The following is a 20482-nucleotide window of genomic DNA, read 5'->3' on the forward strand; positions in this document are numbered from 1 at the left end:
TAAAATGATGTGAAATTAATCATATAAGTGTATATATATATATATATTCCTCCTCCGTAGTGTAACGGTCAGCACCCTCAGCTACCGTTCTGAAGGTCCCGGGTTCGATTCCCAGGGGATCAAATAAATATATGTGATTTTTTCACTCAAATATTTATTCCATATTACCCTGGACTGCTACCTGAAGCGGAGGGCTGATCACCTTTCCTTCATGTGTAAACACGATCGAGATAACACTGCGCTTGTATGATGCAGTGTCCTATGCACCATTGGGGTGCGGATAAGGGTTTAAAAAAATTATACATACATACATATATACGATCCATATCATAGTTTAATTTCAATATGCTTACTGTAGATCGAATAATTTGTTTAACATTTTCCTTCAATTCAGTTCAATTATTGATATCAATATTTTCTCTCTTTTCTCCATTATTTTACTATTACTATGTATTTTGTTTGAAAGAGTCAAAATTAGTTTTCACTAACAAAAAAACATGAAAGTAGACTGAATGCATTCGAAATGAGATCTCTCGGACGAAGTATTTCAACAATTACTTATAGAAATAATTTTTTCGTTTATGGTGTCATTTTTTCCATTGACTAATGGGTTCCACTTTTCTGAACATCGATTTATCATTTAACGTCAGCTTTGACTCGAAGAAGGCGACGTGTTGACAATCAAGGTTTATGGTGAAATAATTTTTTAAGTGATTTTTTATTGATATCTCAACACAGTATTTATGAAATTATTTATTAAGATGGACACATTTTTATACACCCATTCTGTGTATGTATGTAATAAAATAACTAGGTATCTACCTATACATTTTATTAAGTACCTACTTACAAATAGTACCTACATAAAACAGTTCTACCACCAGATGTCGCATGCGTCGCATAGAATTAAATAAAAGAGATCCGATGGAAAAAATATAATATTATTAACTGTCAGAATCAGATAGATATAAAAATTATTGTAAAGATTAATTGAGAATAAAATTTTATTGTCGTTTCTTTAATTACAAAGCAACACATTGTTTATTTTATTATTATACACCCACTTTACATATTATTTACACCCAATTTATAAAGAAAAATATTACCACGTTATATGTATATGTCGCTCACTACTTTCAACAATATCAAAAAAACTTGGTTTTTCAGGAGATCGTTTTTACAGTTTAAAAATATAATAAAATATTTACAACATTTTGAGTGTGTCCAAATACTTCGCAAAATCTGGACTATCTCCAATTACAGGAGTTATTTTTATATTCTTTTTTGATAAAAAATAATATTTAATTGAACTTTTCAGTGTGCAACTGACCTTTTCAGGTAAAACCTGAATGTTTTTTCTCCATTTGAAAAATATTTAGGATATTTAAAAAAATAATTAAACGATACCTTTTCTACAAAATTCAAAAACAACACTGTAGCGGGTAAATATTAAGTTAAAAATATGTCGCTTTTGCTGGGATATAGTACATTTTTTGGGCATTCCGAAAACATGCACAACTGGAAATTGACGATTTTAGAAATATGACGTTGTTGAAAGGAGTGAGCGATGTAAGTGTACTGTCTACAAATACGTTGGGATGAAGCAAGGTAGAGGAGGAGATGTGTGTTTACATTTAATAAAAAAATATTCAATACAAAAAATATGACAATAGAATTGATTTGCTATACATTTCTACTTATAACATATCGCGCACTCCTTTCAAGAACGTCATAACTCAAAAAATTTAGATTTTTCAGGAGATCGTTTTTAAAATTTATAAATAAAATACAATGTATTAAAAATAAATATCAAGCCACTAATTTAACTTTTTACTGTGCAATAGATCTTTTTAGGTAGAACCTGAAGGTTTTTTCTCCATTTAAAAAATATTTAGTATATTTAATAAAATAGTTAAAAAATACATTTTCTTAAAAATGCAAAAATCACACTTTGTAGCGGGTAAATATCAAGTTTAAAATATGCCTCTTTTGCTGGGATATATTACATTTTCAGGGCATTCCGATAAGATGCACAACTGAAAATTGTCGATTTTTGATTTATGACGTTCTTGAAAGGAGTGAGCGATATCTCATACTATGTAGTAGCGCTATGCTCTCTTCAAAACAGACAGCAAGCTCTTTTGCTCGGAAAGGGACTTACGCTCCATGCTTATGGTTTATACTTATGAATGATATATAGCTTTTTTCCTTTGAATTTTTATTATTATTATTAAATCAACATGTATAAATGGCATTCTTCTGCTTCTTCTTCTTTTTATAGGCATTGCGGCCTGTTTTTAAGAGGGATTAGCCTCCTGCGACGTCGATTCCCAGCTATCGGCCCATCTCTTTGGTGGTCTGCCCGGGAGTCGTCTACCATGGGGTTGGCCGTACAGTGCGATGTGGGGGAGTCTGGATGGTTCCATTCTCCCCACATGCGCATACCATTGTCTCCTTCGTTGCCTTCCCCACCTAACGACATCTTCGATCTCGCATATATCCCTAATCTTGGCTTTTCTCAAATGGCATTGATTTTTGTAAAAGAATTTTAATATTTTTTTAAAATATCTGTAGGAAGGTTATTGTTGTAATTTTATGATACTATTTAAAATGCATTTCGTTATAGTAAAATCATTTTAAATTATCAAAGATGAACCTTTTAAATTAAAAAGATTTTTTAGATTTTTGTGTCAGGTTGTGGTCCCGTGGTTAGTGTCGTGGACTCTTGAGTCAAAGTTTCTTGGTTCAAACCCCTGTTTCTAATAATGAGCCGCTTAGGCTCACAGAAATAGTGTGAAATTTAAGTATTTTTGTAAAAATTAAAAAACACAAATACTTTTTTTGCTTTTAAAAAATGTTGGTAAAGATAGATCGGTGTGCCATTTTATTCTCTCTGCCTACCTCTGCAGCAAGCAGTATGATGATTAGTTAGCTAGTTTTATATTACCATGAATTTTAGAAAATATATTTACATCACTACGACAGGCAACACTCGGCAGGAACGCAAGCCCGAGTCGAAATACCCATAAATTACCGCGAACATAGCAACACCGTTTCCTTAGGATATCCTTCGCTAACTTGGCGAGTACTTAGTTCAGTGCTCTGGTACTTAAGCTAACTTTGTAGAGTTGGTGAATTATTTCGCTTGCCGCATTCCGGAACGCCGTTCTTACCCATTGTTCTACCTGACCGGGTGGATTTAAACGTTTTCTAGCAATTCTGTGAAATGGTCGTATTCTTGAAATATTGGTCGTATTTTCAGCTGAAGATTTAAATATACAAATGATAAATCGGCGGAAGCTAAACTGGCAGTGCACAACGAAGTCCTGGTTCCAACTCTAATGTATGGAAGTGAAACATGGCGTTGGCAAAAGAAGGATGAAAGTAGACTGAATGCAGTCGAAATGAGATCTCTCAGAAGAATGTGCGACAAAATGATGTATGATAGATGTTCGAATAGTGAAATAAGGAAGGAATGCAAAGCTGAGATAAGCATTATCGATAAAATTAAGAAAGGTGTGTTGAGATGGTTTGGACATGTGGAACGAATGAGTGAGGTAAGAACGGTAAAACCAATTTATGAGGCGAATGTAATTGGGAAAGGAAGCAGAGGAAGACCGAGAAAAACATGACACGATCAGGTATGCCAAATACTTGAAAGTGGTCAGGTTAGGAGTCGTAATAATCGGCGGGTATGTATGAGAGGTATGTGAAAGAGGCGAAGAATGTTTGCAAAGACAGAGTGGTGTGGCATTCTATTCTCTCTGCCTACCCCTGCGGGGAAGCGGCGTGATGGTTAGTTATAAATGGTGGAATAAGGCCACTTTTAAAAGTTTTTTGATGACACGATAATTTTTATCAACAGATAATTTCATCAACAGGTGAAAATATTTACAAACTGTTGATGAGAACATCTGTAGTTCTCGAAACTAGTCATGTTAACTAGGGGTAAGTAATACCTTTTCTTCAAAATGCAAAAACAACACTTTCTGCCCTGTAGCGGGTAAATATTAAGTTAAAAATATGCCGCTTTTGCTGGGATATAGTACATTTTCTGGGCATTCCGAAAACACGCACAACTAAAAATTGACGATTTTTGATTTATGACGTTCTTGAAAGGAGTGAGCGAATTGCTTAAGACTACTTTTGAGTTTTATAAGTCGGGATATTCGATAGCCCGCCACTTATTTTTTTTTCTTTAAACCCAGGTAACATTAAACGCAATTGATTTTTTTGCTTGAAACGCCGCTTGGGTATTTAAAAAAATAGTTTTTCTTCGAAATAAATACATGCAACTGAAAATTGTCAATTTTTGATATATGACGTTCTTGATAGGAGTGAGCGATGTAAGAAAAAATCTCAGCAATTAAACGGCTGAAGTTTCAAATCGCAGGATACCATGTTAGGTTACGTCGGCTACATATGTGCAATATGTAACACGATACGACAATATCCAGGAACTCGCTACACTGGAACACGCATGATTGCAAGTCAACAGTGTGACATATGGCGAGCTGTTGACTTGCAGGCGGTTCAACGTTCGCTTGACAGTTGCCAACTTTCAATTTCAGCCGCCAGGGGCGCTAATTTACTATTTTAAGTAAGTATAAACGAGAAAACTTTAAGTAACACACTAGCAAACTAACTTCCAGGAAGCATTAGGCTGCAGTGCTGGAGGTACAGGATTCGATTCCCAGGGGGGGGGGGGGAAACAAATATTAGTAATGTTTCACTCTAACTATTTTTAATTAAGGTTTTACTTGTACCTAGTACCTTGTAACTAAAGTGACAAGTAAACGTGTACCAAGTAATACTTTAATTAAAAATAGATAGATATCGTAGTCATACAGGAGAAAGTGACCAAGTGCATTTTTTTACAAAAAACGTGATCATTGACTATTTGATATCTTACTAGCTTAATATTAAGATATCAAACAGTCAATGATCACATTTAATAACTCCTGTAATTGGAGATAATCCAGATTTTGTGAACAAGTATTTGGACACACTCAAAATGTTGTATACAATTTTAAACATATTTTAAATATTTTTTGCAGAGACCCACTAAGTCAACTAGTGTGTCTTGTCGGTGGAGTTCTTTTTGTATCCATTTTTTATTGTTTTTATCCATTTAAACCTTTATACACATAAAAAAAGAGAAAAAAAATTAAGAATATAAACTATTTTACAACTTTCATAGAATTAACTCTTGATCATTTACCCATTCCTTTACTTTGCCTTTGTTCCATATTTTATTTTGACCTCTAACCTCCGTAATATAACATATATCGTAGTCATACAGGAGAAAGTGACCAAGTGCATTTTTTACAAAAAACGTGATCATTGACTATTTGATATCTTACTAGCTTAATATTGCCCTGAAAAAATCCCAAAAGATTTTAAAATTGGAAGAATAATATATTGACTTGTTAAAAATGGCTAAGTGCATTGATGTTTATTTTCTTGCCAAGCAAAAGTGACTTAAATGGCCCTCCTGAACATTTTTCGTTTTGTTAGTTGGTCACTTTCTCCTGTACGACTACGATATTATTACCACAAGGTGATATTATTACCACAAGGTCAATTAATGAAACTACCTAACTAAGTACCACGTCGCTTCACGCAGAGGTAGCCAGAGAGAATAGAACGCCACAACGCTCTGTCTTTACTAGCATTCCTCGTCTCTTCCACAGTCATGTATCTTCTCATACATACTCGTCAATTATTCAGACTTCTGGCCTACTTTCAAGTACTTGAAATACGTGATTATGTCAAGTTTACCTCGGTTTTCCTCTGCTTCTATTTACTTGCCAACCACGTTTGCCTCATTCATTTGTTTTACTATTCTTTCCTCAGTCATTCGTTCCATATGCCCAAACCATCTCAATACACCTTTCTTAGTTTTATTAATAATGCTCATCTCAGCCATGCATTATTTCCTTTCACCATTCAAACATCTATCATACATGGTTTTACCGCACTGAGAGATCGCATTTTGACTGTATTCAGTCTTCTTTCATCCTTCTTTTGCCAATTCCATGCTTCACTTCCATACATAACGGTTGGAACCAGGACTCCGTTGTGTACTGTGGGTTTAGAAAAAAAACTTATATCCATATCAAATCCTATTGATTACCTATCCCAAGTTTTCCTTGGTCTTCCTCTGCTTATATTTCCTACTTTATTCGTTTCATATTTTTTACAGTTCTTTCCTCACTCATTCGTTCCACATGCCCAAACCATCTCAAAACACCTTTCTTAATTGTATCTATACAATTCACAATACAAGTGTAATACAAGTCTGTATTTTCACCGGTTGATGAGAACATCTATGGTTCTCAAAACTAGTCGTGTTTACATTAATAAACTCAAAAGTGGTCTTATACAAGTATTTTATATTTATTTTTGTATTAAAAGTATTATAACACCAAAACGGTGCAAACTTTTTTTTAAAATAAAATATACTGAGAAAACAAAATATATACATCCGTCTCCTTTTATCTTACGTGATTGCGTGTTGTTAGAATGAAACAAAAATATGGCATGTTGTCGTAATCGTCCTGCAATCCTCACCTTTACATAACTGCATCAGTCTCGCATGAGAAAAAAAAACCGTAGTAATACATTTTTATAAAAAGATCAGTTTATAAACACAGCGTAAGTTTGAACGTCCTGGAGCGTTTTGAGATTTTTTACTCAGAGCCTTAATTTTCATAGACAAAGGAATTAGGAATTTGATTATTAGAACCGAAAATATTTGGTGCATTCAAAAATAGAGTACGTAACTTGTGGAGCTATGGAGAGAGGAGTGGTTTTACTCGGCTTTCTAAGAAAGTTTTTCAAATTAGTTTAAAAAAATTGAAATTTTTAAGTGAAAATTTTGGCTCAATTTTTCAGTGCCCATAAAAAAGTTTCATTTAAATTTATGCTTGTAAAACTTGTAAAAGTGAAGTTATCAGTGGTAAGATCACATCTCGACAATCTAATAACATTTATTGACTCGTCAGATAACGAATTAACTAAATTATAGGCATTTCTGTAATTTTAGGGAGATGATTGTAAAAAAACAGCAAACTGAGTGTATTTTGCCAGTTTATAGAACGTTGAAAACAGTAAGTCAAAATTGCATATTTTCGAGTTGAGGTTTTTTCATACTCTTAGAGCGTTTGTGCACTACATGGAATTTTACCGTCCGGCAGTCCGGTTTTTTTTTATTAATAAAAGTGACTACGATAGTTAAGCGTAATCAAATTTACGCGTACCGTGATCACGCACTAACCAAGCGCACTGATCCGAAACAAGACGTCCAAAAGCACAAGCCAATCATCTGTTTTATCATGCTAACCGGACTGCCGGACGGTAAGATTCCGTGTGATTCCGTGTAATTTTGCCGTCAGCAAGACAGTTAGTGTTTTAAAACGACGATTAGCTTGTGCTTTTGTCCATCTTTCTTCGGATCGGAGCTCTTGATCAGTGCGTGAACACGTTGCGCGTAAATTCGACCGTAAAATTGTCGTTTTAAAACGTTAACTGACGTGCCGGACGGTAAAATTCTGTGTATTTCCGCGTAGTGCACAAGCGCCCATACTGCGTGGTACTAGTATTATACTTTCTAATCCACGCGTGAAGTGCGACCGCTAATAGAACGCCACCTGACAGGATGTAGGCAAGCGCACATGGTTTGCGCCTCGGCTAAATTGATAGCTTTTTAATGACTGCAATCGCCCTCTGTATTTTTTTCCGAAGCGTCCCGACGATTGATCGAACCCCGCTTATGTTTTTAAAAGAAAATAAACTATCCCAGCGTCGTAAATCTAACTTGGTTTATATTCTTAATGCCCATCTACATTTCGCAAGAATCACTTGCGGGTTGGTTCTAAAACGCTTAACGCAACATTGAGATAATTCATTTGACTTATCTAATGAGCAAAGGCAAATCGCTCACTCCTTTGCATGCGAGAAAGCGGCATATTTTTTTCTTAATATTTACCCGCTACAGGGCAGAAAGTGTTGTTTTTGCATTTTGATGAAAAGGTGTTGTTTAATTATTATTTAAGATATTAAATATTTTTCAAATGGAGAAAAAAACCTTCAGGTTTTACCTAAAAATATGTGTTGCACAGTAAAAAGTTCAATAAGTGGCTTGATATTTATTTTTAATACATTGTGTTATATTTTTAAACTTTAAAAACGTTCTCCTGAAAAATCAAGTTTTTTGATTTATGACGTTCTTGAAAGGAATGAGCGATATATTAAAATGGAGTTCTACAAATTGAATGCCAAATCAATAAATAAATTGTTGAATGCTTGGTGTGATACATTATTCTGATTGCAGTTGTTTTCATTCTTGTAAAATTATTATGCTACTTGTCCCATCAGAGTCCCAGGGCTTTGCGAAGCACACTTTGAGAACCGCCGCCAAAAACCAAGAAATAAAAATATCGAAACAAGGACAAATGATAATGGGAGTATGACACACCGGGATGTGGTTAACTCGTAGCCCGTAACCCTTAAACCGACCAACCCCCTGTCGCCAGAATAATGGGACTGTATCGGGTATCGGGGGTAACCGACACCCACCCGCTTCAGGCGTATCTGCAGCTACCTAATACCACACGCAGTGCTAATGACACGGAACGGATATTGACTACTACTACCATCACGCCGGTAGGCAGAGAGGATGGAACGCCACACTCTTCTATCCTGACCTACCCTCCTAGCTTCCTACACATCCATATATCTTGTAATACACGACACGAAACGGATATCAAGTCAAATTTATTTGTTTGTTCTTCATCATACACATAATTACTACCGCTACGTTGATCAATATCACACTGGATATTGATCTGATCCATGTGTCTGAAGGAGTATTCCGAAGCGGGATTCTTCTACATATTTAACAAGAGTCTTCTTGCTTACTTTTTACTTTGTGTTTTTAATGTACACGCCTCAAATGTTAGTTTGTAATGTATATATTAATTGTTGGGTAAAATATCCAGAATTAAACACGATTATTGGATTGAATTTGACTTTTGTTTACATATATATGATAATATGTGACGCGTTTCCTTAATAAGACTTCCTTAATAAGTGTTTATAAGACGAAATGCATTTCGTATGATGCGGAATGCATTGAAACACGTGTCACAATAGGTATTTAAGAAATTGTGGTATAAACTAAGTAAAACTTAAATAAATAAAAATGTAAAAATATAAACGAAAGCTTCTCAAAATATCAGTAATGAAACGTCATTTAAACTCAGTAGGTATTTATTTACATTTTAGGACTCATTACTCAGTAAAAATAAAATTAAAAATGGATAGATTTTACAACACTTTGAGTGTGTGTGTCCAAATACTTATTCACAAAATTTGGATTATCTCACACAAAATTACAGGAGTCATTTTCATATTATTTTTTGACATCTCATTTACGGAGGGTGGCGACAGTCAATTTTTGACGTTCGAAATGCCCAGACTTCCATATTCTTCTTCATCTTTGATGAGATATTGCAAACTGCCGAATCTTTCTATTTGTCGAGCGGCTTTTTTCATGATTTTAACACGCAAAGGAATGCGTCGATTCTGTATCGTGTCGTCGTTGGACCAGTGACTGGTCATAAGTCTGGACTGGTGCAGTGATGTAAATAAACTGTAGCTAAGAAAAATAACTCGAGGAAAGTTCAAAGATTATTTTACGTGTTGTGACTCAAAGGTTACTTTGGGATAAATAAAACAAAACAGGGCTGTCACACTCTTTAAAACAATTTAAATATAAAATTACTTTCTTAATTTTATATCGCTCACTCCTTTCAAGAACGTCATAAATCAAAAAACTTGATTTTTCAGGAGAATGTTTTTAAAGTTTGAAAATATAATACAATGTATTAAAAACAAATATCAAGCCACTTACTGAACTTTTTACTGTGCAACAGATCTTTTTAAGTAAAACCAGAAGTTTTTTTCTCCATTTGAAAAATATTTCGTTTATTTAAAAAAATAATTAAACAATACCTTTTCTTCAAAATGCAAAAACATCACTTTCTGCCCTGTAGCGGGTAAATATTAAGTTAAAAATATGCCTCTTTTGCTGGAATATAGTACATTTTCTGGGCATTTCGAAAACATGCACAACTGAAAATTTATGATTTTTGATTAATGACGTTCTTGAAAGGAGTGAGCGATATATTACGTCAATTGATTCGGCAGTCACTTAAAGGTAATAGTATGAGGAATATCAACAAAAAAATATTTAAAGATTTGGCGTTTTATTTGTAGAACTCCATTTTAATTATATGAGCATAAAACGTTAAAATCAAACACTAATTTTTTGGGTCTACAGAGTTGTATTTTATTTTAAAATCACTAAAAATATTTTATTAACCATATTTTATTACAACAGCCATTCGAGTAACAAAACTGATTTTATAATTTAATATAACTTTTTTTAAATCACTAAAAATATTTAACTTAGTTATAATGTCTACCGGTTTCGAAGCTAACCGCTTCTTTATCAAGACTGATTAAGAAGCGGTTAGCTTCGAAACCGGTAGACATTATAATTAAGTTATAATAAAATATTTTTAGTGATTTTAAAACAAAGTTACATTTTAATTAAGAAATGGAAAATCACAAAGTTATTGCCTCAAATATAAATTATATATATTTTATTGTTAAAAAACACATAAAAAATAAACTTTGTGACATTTGTTTCGCCTAGTTATGGCATTTTCAAACGTTAGAGCATTTTCAAACATTCGTGTTTTTTTTTAAACTATAAAATACAACTTAGTATTTTATTGTTTAAAAAAAACGGTGTTTGATTTAAAATTTAATACAAATCAATGCAAATAACTGCTAAGTGGACAAAGCTAGATCTGTGAACAAATATTTGGATACACTCAAAATATCGCGCTTCAATAAGCGTTAATTACAAACAATTTATATCGATTAAATATCGATTATTTCGAATTATAGGGATGGGGTATTCTGTCCCCCAGATTTATGGTCGAAACTAGAGTACAAATTAACTCGTGGGGGTTCAACCAATGCACTATTTTTCAACAGTAATACTATTTTTAGAAGCGCGTGCACTATTGAAACATTTCTTAAGTACAAACAGGGGTGCCAAAAGTCAAATCGATATAAATAAAAATTTAAATATTTTAAATATTTTCAAAAGCTTAAAATAAATTAAGGTGTGTTAAGACGGTTTTGACATGTGGTGAACGATGAGTCAGGAAAGAACGATAAAACAAATTTAAGAGGCGAATTCGTTGGAAAAAGGAGCAGAGCAAGACCGAGGAAAACTTGGCGTGATCAGGTTTGTCGAATGCTTGAAAGCGGTCAGGTAAGGAGTCGACATCATCAACGGGTGTGTATGAGGAGATGTATGAATTTGGAAGAGGTGAAGAATGTTTGCAAATACAGCGTAGTAAGGCGTTCTATTCTTTCCACTTACCCCTGCGGGAAGCGGCGTAGTGGTTAGTTCGTTAGTTTAAAATTTTATTTATATATATATATATATATATATATATATATATATATATATATATATATATATATATATATATATATATATATATATATATATATATATATATATATTTATATATATATATATATATATATATTTATATATAAATAATTATTAACAAACTTGTTCACAAATCTGGGTTTCTCCACTAAGGAGTTATTTCATCATAGATGGCTGTTGTGAACTCAATCATGGAACATTATGAGATTGATCATTTATACCTATATGTATGCCTTCCAAAAAAAATAGAAGTGTGGTTGTCAATCATGGGTAAAATGGTAAATGTTACACGTGTATAAAGCGTTCACTTAAACCAGCCTATGACAGATTGTAAGCTTTGTAAATACCCAGACCTCTAAATTCTTCGTATCTATGTTGAGATGTCAATATAAAATAACTCGAAAGTGGAAAAACCAAGATTTGTGAACAAGGATTTGAAAACACACATCGCTCACTCTTTTCAACAACGTCATTTATCAAAAATCGTCAATTCTCAGTTGTGCATGTTTTCGGAATGAATATACTATATCCCAGCAAAAGTCGCATATTTTTAACATAATATTACATATAACCCGCTACAGGGCAGAAAGTGTTGTTTTTTGCATTTTGAAGAAAATGTATTGCTTAATTATTTTTTAAAATTTACTAAATATTTTTCAAATGGAGAAAAAACCTTCAAGTTTTACCTAAAAGATTTTTTGCACTGTGAAAAATTCAATAAGTGGCTTGATATTTATTTTTAATACATTTTATTACATTCTTAAACTTTAAAAACGATCTCCTAAAAAATCAAGTTTTTTTTTATATATGACGTTGTTGAAAGGAGTGAGCGACATATCGAGAGTAAAAAATACTTCAAATTCCTTTAAATTCCTGAAAACCGTGTTTATAACTGCTATACATATGAATGAACTCACTAAATAACGAGAATTTTAACTGGAAGATTGTGACGTATAAATAATAACGGTTTAACCGATGATTATCGGTTAACTTGAAATATATTGAACGTGACTCGCCTTGTTGAAAATTCTCATAATGACATTCGAATGTCTGTAATGACAAAGCTCCATTTTTAGACCTGTGGTTGGCTGGGGTGACTTGCGACAATACGGGACACTTTGATTCATGACACCTACTCTAAGCAACTAGAAACTGCTGAAATGCGAGTGCTTAGGTGGTCAGCTGGAGTGTCCCTTAGAGACAAAATAAAGAGTTCACGCATATGCTGGACGATGTATAACACCTACTCTAGGCAACTAGAAACTGCTGAAACATGAATGCTCAGCTGAACTGTCCCTTAGAGACAAAATAAAGAGTTCACGCATTCGAAGCTGTAATAGGCATCAATAGTAAGGTAAAGGAAAGGCAATTGAGATGGTATGGGCACATAAGACGTAGAAAACCTGAACGCATTGTAAACCAGGCGATCGCCATGGATCTTCCTCATGTAGGTAGAGGAAGACCAAAAAATTCATAGATGCTACAGAATGATAACATGATTCGAAGGCCTGGATCAGTGTTCCGCAAACTTTTTATTTTAATGGTACACCTACCAAATTAAGAAATTTCAAAGGTGCATATTTACCATATTGTGGTAACATTTATAACACATTATGTTTAATGCGAAATTAGAGCCTACTTAACTGAGAACAGGCAATCAAAATTTGGAATTATTGTGTTATTTTCACAAAACTATACGTTTTTTCCACGGCACACTAACTAATCACCACGGTACACCAGTGTGCCGTGGTTCACACTTTGCGGAACAATGGACTAGATGACGTTTTACATGGTAGAAGGCACTTCTAAAAAGTGCCTAAAACCTGAGAACCTTACAGTATACAGAGACGATACGTTAGGATGAAGCCAGGAAGAAGGAGTGACCTTGAAATTTCACTCTATATTCTCGTCCAATTATAGATCATAGAATTGATGCCTTAGAAGTTTCACCTAAAAAATTAATTTCAACACATCCAGTGTTTGTATTTTAGACGAATTCTGATATTCTATTGTCAAATCAGCCTATTTAGACAATTTTAACTGGAAAATACCAAGCAATATTGCTTTAAGAGCAATTTCGACGATTTTTTTAATAATAAAGAAATAATGTAATGTTTGTGGTGATAGAGTAGTGATTTCGAAATTTTTGTTTGATTTGATTTTGAATTTTGAAATTTCACTCTCAATTATCAAATTATAGAACCACCGTAAGTTTCACTTAAAAAATGTTGATAAGATTTTATTTAAATTTACATATTGTTTTGACGATCAAAGTTACCTCGAGTCACAGGCGCTAATAAAGGAAATATAAGTTTGGTTTATTCATGTTGTTTTGACAGTGAATACAATGGGAACACCTTTGACAGTTCTCACAATGACAGTAGATGATGGATGCCTTGTGTAACGCTTCGACGAACGTGTCTAACATACTTAGCGATCAAGTTGATCATCATGAATCTCCGAACTTACTTTCCTCGAGTGTCAAATGGCTGTGTTTAGGTGACTCAATCATAGATGGAGATATATATTTATTTATTTCAAAACATATTACATACATAAGTCAAATATATAATATGAATGATTTCCATTTCTCATTTTAGGGCATGGGATTAAAGGTTAACAAGACTAAAACACAAACAAGAAATTTACAAAAAAAATAAACAAAACTAACACAAAGAAAATATAAAATAAAAAAAAATAAAATAAACGGATATAGTTAATAGGCATATAAAAAAACATAAGGTAAGAGCAAGAATAAAATCATATATATATATATATATATATATATATATATATATATATATATATATATATATATATATATATATATATATATATATATATATTTAAAACCCTTATCCGCACCCCAATGGTGCATAGGGCACTGTGTCATATTAACGCAGTGTTATCTTGATCGTTTACACATGAAGGAAAGGTGATCAGCCCTCCGCTTCAGGTACCAGTCCATGGTAATATTGAATAAATATTACAGTGAAAAAATCACTCATATTTATTTTACCCCCCTTGGGAATCGAACCCGGGACCTCCAGAACGGTAGCCGAGCGTGCTGACCATTACACTACGGTGGCGGACAGAATAAAATAAACAAATGAGAAAATATAACTTTTCACTGACACAAATAAATTATAAGTAGTTTTATGTACGGGTAAATTCAAACATAGATTGAATTTTAAGATAAGAGGATTTAAAAATGTTAAAACAAAGTTTAATGATCAGCACGCTCGGCTACCGTTCTGGAGGTCCCGGGTTCGATTCACAAGGGGGGTAATATAAATATTAGTGATTTTTTCACTGTCATATTTATTCAATATTACCCTGGACTGGTACCTGAAGCGGAGGGCTGATCACCTTTCCTTCATGTGTAAACGATCAAGATAACACTGCGTTTATATGACGCAGTGCCCTATGCACCATTGGGTGAAGATAAGGGTTTTATTATATAAAACAAAGTTGTTTCATTTTAAAACATTTTTAAATCTTCGGCGTATTGGTCGTGTCTCGTGTGGCCTTTGTTTTAGAAAAAAGGCGTAAAAAGAGAGGGTAGAACGTCACGCGGTATTATCGGAACTTGTGCACGCGCTACCCATTGTTGTCACGTCATCACGACAATCGAGTATGTATTTAAGGACGTATCAATTTTCAGATCGTGCCTTCTTCACTCTTTCTGGATAGCAAGGATAAGGTCTTTTATATAATTTTTGACGTGAAAAAGCGTATCTCTTTACATAATATAGTATATTATCATAATATCCATTTATTAGTGGACATAAGGAATAAATTACCAGTAGACAATTAATTATTAATAACCCTTATCCGCACCCCAATGGTGCATAGGGCACTGCATCATATAAACACAGTGTTATCTTAATCGTTAACACATGAAGGAAAGGTGATCAGCCCTCCGCTTCAGGTACCAGTCCAGGGTTATATGGAATAAATATTACAGAAAAAATCACTAACATTTCGCTCACTCCTTTCAAGAACGTCATAAATCAAAATACTTGATTTTTCAGGAGAACGTTTTTAAAGTTTAAACATATAATACAATGTATTAAAAATAAATATCAAGCCACTTACTGAACTTTTTTCTGTGCAACAGATCTTTTTTGGTAAAATCTCAAGTTTTTGTCTCCATTTGAAAAATATTTAGTTTTTTGAAAAAAATAATTAAACAATGCCTTTTCTTCAAAATGCAAAAACAACACTTTCTGCTCTGTAGCGGTTAAATATTAAGTTAAAAATATGCCGCTTTTGCTGGGATATAGTACATTTTCTGGGCATTCCGAAAACATGCACAACTGAAAATTTACAATTTTTGATTTATGACGTTCTTGAAAGGAGTGAGCGATTTATTTGAACCCCCCTGGGAATCGAACCCGGGACCTCCAGTATGGTAGCCGAGCATGCTGACCATTACACTACGGAGGCGGACAATAGAGTACACAATAGAGTAGACAATACTGACGGCAATAGAGTCAGAGCATTTGACATCTCAACAAGCAAGAACGTAACATGTTCCATTTCACTAACAGACAAGAATAACATTTACCACTCACTTATATTAAAATATCCACAACTAATCGATATTAACCAACCGTATACAGGGTTAGTCAAACACAATACAGTTCATCATATAGGTACCCGTGGCAAACTATTATGTGTAAGGCTCGTCGCTTGTCTCATTAGTTCTGGAGACAATGTAAAAAAAATGCAGTATTTGAAACGAAAAAAGTGTTTAGATTCTTTATTGATATCCCAACAAAGATGAAGAAGAATATGGATGTCCGGGCATTAAAAGGGCTTATTAGCAGCTTACAGAGCTATATTTATATTATTAAAGCTATAATAAGGCTTAATTTTTTTCAAACCCTTATCCGCACCCAACGGTGCATAGGGCACTGCATCGTATTAACTCAGTATTATCTTGATCGTTAACAGATGAAGGCAAGTTTACATTTTGTCCGCATCCGTGGTGTAACGGTTAGCGTGTTTAGATACCGTGCTGGTGGTCTTGGGTTCGATTCCCAGGCGAGGTCGAAAATAAATATTAGTGATTTTATGCTCAAATATTTGTTTAATATTACCCTGGACTGGTCCCTGAAGCGCAGGCGTGATCACCATAATTGGACTATAATTAGCTATAATTATAAAATTATTGCAAGGCCATAGTTATAACAAACAAAAAAATAACTATCTGTCTTTGCAGAACTTTGCCTCTTCCACATTCTTTCATTTCGTCATACGTATTTTCTTTATAAATTAATATTTGAACAGATCGAATCGTATTAGATTCTAATAAGTATAGCTGGTATTTTTCAGTTTTTTCTTTAAAAACAAGATAGATTCCAACATTAAATAAATGAAATTACAGTATCTTTAAACATAAAGGCATGGGCTATAAAAATTAAAAAAGTTGAAGCCTGGGTAGAGTCATGATAAGCGGTGTTGCATAAGCCGTAGCTAGATTTCAGAGTCACTTGGACGTTAGGTAATTGAAAAAAAATTGCAAGTTGGATACTCCACGGTCAAACTATTAAAAAGCTATAATAAAAAAAACATACTACAGAAAAAAAGCAATATCCCTATTCTTCTTCTTTCAACCCTTATCCGCACACAATGGTGCATAGGGTACGGATAAGGGTTGATATATGTGCTCTCTCTATCTCCGGTTAAATCCTTTTATTATTACAATGTACAACATATTGAGTGTATCTAAATACTTGTTCACAAATCGCTCGCTCCTTTTAACAACGTCATATATAAAAATCGTCAATTTTCAGATGTGCATGTTTTCGGAATGCCCAGAAAATGTACTATATCCCAGCAAATGCGGCAGATTTTTAACTTAATATTTACCCGCTACAGGGCCGAAAGTGTTGTTTTTGCATTTCGAAGAAAAGGTATTGTTCAATTATTTTTTTTAAATATACTTACTTAATATTTTTCAAACGGAGAAAAACCATTCAGGTTTTACCTAAAAAGATCTGTTGCACAGTGAAAAGTTCAATAAGTGGCTTGATATTTATTTTTAATATATTTCATTTTATTTTTAAACTTTAAAAACGATCTCCTGAAAACTCACGTTTTTTTTAATATAATATTTGACGTTGTTGAAAGGAGTGAGCGATATTACAACGTAGTTAAATATTATCGTATTGTATGGCCGAAAGTATGCAACAATAACTCACCCTTTTGTTGATTTAATACTGAAACATTTTCCACGACAAAAAATGTTGTATTCTTAGTTGGCATAAAAAAACTGCAACAGCTGTCGAAAGCATGTAACTAACTACCTACCACACGCTCATAAAGTAACAAATACAATAAAAAATACTACACCACTGACTTCCCACATCAAACCACATTAAACCTACCTAACAAAGCTACAATTAACATCTAAACACTGCACAGATTAGATTAAATTCATAGCAAGAATATCACTAATTTCAAATGTGATATTTGATATTTTGGGCACATTTTCGGTACCCGCGCGCCCGGATACAACCTCCCCTCGCGAGGGCAAAAGGGAAACTGAAATGAAATAATGTGAGTTTACGGGAAAACACGCTTCCTAGCTACGAGCTTCGAGTATTCGTGTTCATTGGGATTTCGTGGGCGTGCGTTGTACATACAAATGCGACTAAAAATAAACCCCTATTTTTATTCAATCAACCACGACTGTGGTCGAGTAGTGAAACTAAAAAAGGTGTGATTCTTTACTATTTCACAGTAGATTCATATATCGCTTACTCCTTTCAACAACTACATAATAAGATAAGTACTTAAGTATATAAAAAAAACTTGATTTTTCAGGTGATCGTTTTTAATGATTAAAAACATAGTAAAATGCATTAAAAATAAATATCAAGCCACTTATTGAACTTTTTACCGTACAAAAGATCTTTTTATGTAAAACCTGAATGTTTTTTTCTCCATTTGAAAAATATTTAGTACCTATATTTAAAAAAAAAATTAAACAATACCGTAAAGTGGGTATACATTGCACCAAAATACTGCATTTTTTCAAAAAAATGTCTATTCAGATCAGGTTTTTTACTTTTTCTGAGGTTTCAACTATTGCAATGTAATAACACATATATATACCTGTAACATGTCTGATACATTTTTAAATTTTTATCTTTTTTGCCTGTATTTTTTTTTTTATATTTATATTTTGGTGCAAAGTATCCCGGGGTAAAGTACAACTTTGCACCATGATATTTTCTCTACACTTTTCGTACTAGAATCCAAATTGATGCAAAGTAAAGACTATCCTACAAGTTTCGTTGCATCTTATGAAGGGTTTTGGCTCACGGTTCGCTAAATGCAGATTATAATATCGTATAATTTTGGAAAAATAAAACACTTCATAGAATTTTTTTTTTTAAATATTGAAAAATCTAACAAAAATGTTTTTTTTTCCAATACTGAAGGTTTAAAATTAAATAAAATAAAAAGTGGATATTAAAACATATCTTACTACATAGGTAATAGGAATTAAAATGAAATTAGGTCTAAATATGGTCAAGTTCCGGGACGGTAAAGAAACCTCTTTTGGATTGCATTTTCGGTTCTTTTATGGAACCCACTACATCCTTCCAAGAATATTGAAGAAAGTTATCCTTCATCGGCCACTTCCACGATTTGAGACTCTCCTGCATGGATTTAACAGCTCTGTCTTTCTTTATTTCCAAAATCTGTCCCGGAAATTTTTCTCCTTTATAATGAAATACGACATATTTTCCCACCTTCTTTTTTACTGGTCCTAATGAAACGGAAGAACAAATACGATAACTGGTTTCAGTCATCGTTTTTGTTCTTCTCCCTCTTCCTCAAAGTTTCCGTGTGAACTTTTTTCAGTTAATGCTAGATATTCTGGAAGTTTCGATGCGGAAGGTGGGATCATTGATGTAGTTGGTTCAGGTTGCATTTGTGTCTCGTCAACGTTCATTTCGACATTTGGATCGTGAGCAATGCTCTTACCTGGTTCTATCGGTATCGTTTTCCTGCGTTTTAAGACTGAATTCTTTGGGTTGAATCTGTTTTCTTCCAAAAACTGTTGAAAACCCTGGCGCACGTCATCGTCATACGCTTTTAATGGCAACCGATTAAGCAACTGACTAGTTTTAGCAACAGTCAAGGTTTTATGTTTTTGCAAAAATGATCTTATCCATTCAGAGCCTGGTACGTTGTTCTTTAATATTCGTACTCTTCTGCCAAATCTATCCAAATAGGCTATTAGAATGTAGTGAATGTTAAAAAAACTCACTGTGAAACCGTACTCACTCATGTCTACTATGCAGTTTACGAAGGATTGCTCTTCGCCCTTGTCACATATCGGAGGTTTTCCCACAGGTTTTGTGTGCTGACCTTTGAGCTTATATTTAATCGTCCTTCTGGGGATTTTGAAAATTTCTTCAGCCTTTTTTTGACTGATTGTACCATTTCGAATGGCCTCCAAACACTGCTCCACTCTCTTTGGTGTAAAATCGCAGTATCGTCTGGCATAAGGCCGCTGTTTGTGTGTTCTTGACATTTTTGAAAAAAATATACCATCAGGAATTAAGTAAGTACACAAAACCTATAGATATTTAGCAAAAATGTCAAGTTGTATTAGCCGTTTTAAGACTTTTCATCAAATTAATTAACTATGGCCTTTTGTGGATACTTTGCACCTGGTGCAATGTTACCCCAAATGTGGTCAATACAAGTCAGTTCTTAAAAAAATATTATTTTTACATAAACTTGACCACGTAACTAAAAAATACTGCATTTGAAAAAAGCAGGGCCTACCTATCTACGATTTAGAGACCACTCACTTGTTGTAACTTGTTTCAGTATACTGATTACACTGGATTTTTTCAGACACAATTTTCAGACAGAAAACTTTCTTTACGTTTGGACAGGAAAAACGCATTGAAG

The 20482-nt window shown here is 33.5% G+C and overlaps 1 protein-coding gene across 1 annotated transcript in view; it reads right to left on the reverse strand.

Annotated features, from left to right (window-relative positions):
- The window catches only part of sick (sickie), a 377677-nt gene extending 359792 nt beyond the window's left edge, over window positions 1–17885 (reverse strand). Inside the window, exon 1 of the mRNA XM_088263668.1 lies at window positions 17749–17885. The gene's annotated coding sequence lies outside the window, so the exon portion shown is untranslated. The remainder of the gene's footprint in view (window positions 1–17748) is intronic.
- Window positions 17886–20482: the final 2597 nt, after the last annotated feature.

The sequence above is a fragment of the Brachycentrus maculatus genome, unplaced genomic scaffold, assembly GCF_059751285.1.
Source record: "Brachycentrus maculatus isolate JH-2025_06_01 unplaced genomic scaffold, ASM5975128v1 h1tg000202l, whole genome shotgun sequence".
Taxonomy (NCBI): domain Eukaryota; kingdom Metazoa; phylum Arthropoda; class Insecta; order Trichoptera; family Brachycentridae; genus Brachycentrus; species Brachycentrus maculatus.